This window comes from Muscardinus avellanarius (assembly GCF_963383645.1).
Source record: "Muscardinus avellanarius genome assembly, chromosome: 7".
Lineage (NCBI taxonomy): Eukaryota > Metazoa > Chordata > Mammalia > Rodentia > Gliridae > Muscardinus > Muscardinus avellanarius.
Genome location: NC_137793.1, coordinates 119,114,740 through 119,117,584, shown reverse-complemented (window position 1 = coordinate 119,117,584; position 2,845 = coordinate 119,114,740).

Genomic DNA, 2,845 nt, shown 5'->3' with positions numbered 1-2,845 from the left:
GCAACCCAGTCGCACCCTTGTAAATAGCTCAGCGTCTTGTGATTTCTGTGTGGGAAGGGAATAGTTAGTTGCAGCTGATGGAAGTATCAGGAAAGACAGATGACTGTTCAGTCAGTTTTTATATACTCATAAGTGTCATTTTATCAAATATGCAAAATATGCAATTAGTGTAGACTTTTGCTAATTTATAATTAAAATAACTCACGCAGCTCTTCCTGTCCTTGTTCTTTCCCTTGTTGTATGCACTGGTTGTAGTAAAACAAACATCGTACCTTTGAGGCAAAGTGATTCTCACTCCAGAAGCCCTCAGTAGATGTTTTTATTACTACATGAGAGATGTGGTACAGAGGTCCCCCAAAATTAAATAGCTGAGCCAGAATTTAAACTGTGCTTTTTATGATATCCAAGTCTGGACTGACTTTGGTATGCCATGTGTGTGCTGTGACTGGACGAGCACGCTTGCGTGTGGGGTCTGCTACTGCTTTGGCCGTTGGTGGTTTTGCCCATTGCCTCTTAGCGTCCACTGGCACAGGTGTTGGAGGTGCTTTTCCTCGTCAGAGGAAAGAAGCTGCTCTTGGGGGTAGCTCAGAGGTAGAATGGCCCTAGGTTCAATCCCCAGTGCCAAAAATAAGTAGTTATGAATTTAATCCACAGAAAGGCCTGTCTGAGGCTGGACAGTGGTAGGTATGACCACACCCTTCTCCTCTCATACTCAGCACTACCAGCATTGGACCCATCTCTACCACTACAGCTACTGCTCTGCTTTTCCCCGAAACAGGAAAACAAACAAAACCATTTCAGGAGGCTCTTGGTATAGTGCATGAAGGCCTAGAGTCTGTAGTTTAGATTGAAGAGTAAATTAGGAAATTTAGAATTTTCCAGAGTCTTCTTTGGGCCAAGTAACCTTTCATAGTTTTGTTTTTTTTTTTTTTTTTTCCGGGTCTGGTGATGGAACCCAGGGGCATTCAACCTACGAGCTACACCCCCTGCCCTATCTTTTATTCTTTATTTTGAAACCGGGTCTCACTGAGTTTCAGAGGGCCTCACTAAGTAGCTGAGGCTGTCAGCGAACCATGATCCTTCAGTCTCAGCCTCCCAAATGCTGGGATTACAAGCATGCGTCACCACGCCCGGCTATTGCTTTACTTTTGAAACAGAGTCTCACTAAATTGCAGAAAGCCTCAGTAAGTAGCTGAGGCTGTCCGTGAACAGCGATCCTCCGGTCTCACCCTCCTGAATGCTGGGATTACAAGCGTGTGCCACCATGCCTGGCCTCCATAGTTTGTTAATGTTGGGAAATCAGTACTCAGGAGGCATGGCATCGTGCATGGCAAGTGCTGGGCCAGCCTTAGGGCACTATGCAAATGGAGACACCGGGTGTCTCCTACAGGTTCAGCTACTTAGCTGCATGTAGAGCAAATACCAAGTTCACCTGACATATTTCAAGGAGCTAATCCATTTTATGACACAGGAGAGGAAGTTGAAATGTGTACCTTGCAGGCTGCTATTAATGCATCCGATTTTAGTTTAAGGGCTATTTCCTATTTTTGGTAGGACCAGAAAAATTGTATATGAAATTTAATTTCAAGTGCAGGGCCTGCCACCCATTTCAATTAAAGTCTGCCGTGATTGAAATCTGCTTCTCATCTTCCTATCCAAGTGGCCACCAGGGGGCGCAGCTCAACCTGCGTAACCAAGGCTGGAACCAGACAGGTGTCTAGGCCTGAAAACTAACCTGGACAAGGATCTTAAAGTGATAAACAGCAGTATTAGAACTTAAGAGACAGTCTGTCTAGAGTTGAACTGTGTTCTCAGTATCTTCGAATTATTTTAAAATTTTGCTCAAGGCTCCAGTTTTGACTGTGTGGTTATTACTTCTTGAAATTTATTTTATCTAAGTTATGCCCTTAGTAATTGCTTTAATATTTCTAGCCCAGATTTCATGAAACTTCTTTTTGTGTGGTTCTGGGGATTGAACCCAGGAATGTTTTACCTCTAATATACACCCAGCTTTATTTTTTATATTGAAACAATTTCTCACTAAGTTGCTGAGGCTGGTCGTGAGCCTGCTGTCTCAGCCTTCCAAGTACTGAGATTATAGATATGAACCACCATGCTCAGCTCATACAACTCTTAAAATTGAATCCTTGAAGAAGAATTTGAGGCATCATACGATGAGCAAGTCACTTAGGAAATGAATCTAGAATACCATCTGCAATTGATGTCTCAGAATAACATCCTTTTTTTCTGATACTACTGTATGTCTCTGCCTCCAGCAGTCTCAAGTGCATCTTTAACTATTGAGAGAATTATGGAAAACAACTAGCACAGTGCCAGCCACACAGCTGATGCTGTGTGTAGCCGTGTAATATGGTAGCTGATTCTATTGTGGATGAAGCTTACTAGATTGTTTGGGAGCCACTGTGATATGTTTTGTCTTCTGCAGTACCTCTACCACTAACCTTCACATAGTTGATGACAAATAAGAAATTGTTAGCAGAATTAAAGAATACTCAGCAAGACCCAAATGTACAATACTAAAGCAATTGTAGGAAAAGAAACCAGCTTTGTATTTTCAGTTTATCCTAGCAGGAGAGGTGAAAGCTGACTTGCTGGCAAAAAGGTGCTGACTCCCCTGACTCCTTGGGGTGTCACTGCCGACCCCACCCCTCTTCCCTGGTTGGCCATGGGGCTCACCTGGCCCCAGAGCTGGGATTTTTAAGCCTCAGAATCACCTGGAGAACTGAAACAATCGTCGCCCCAGATTTTGACTCAGTAGGTCTAAAACCTACTGCATAAGGCTCTGTAGAATTTGCATTTGAGCATTCCCAGGTGAAGCTGCTGC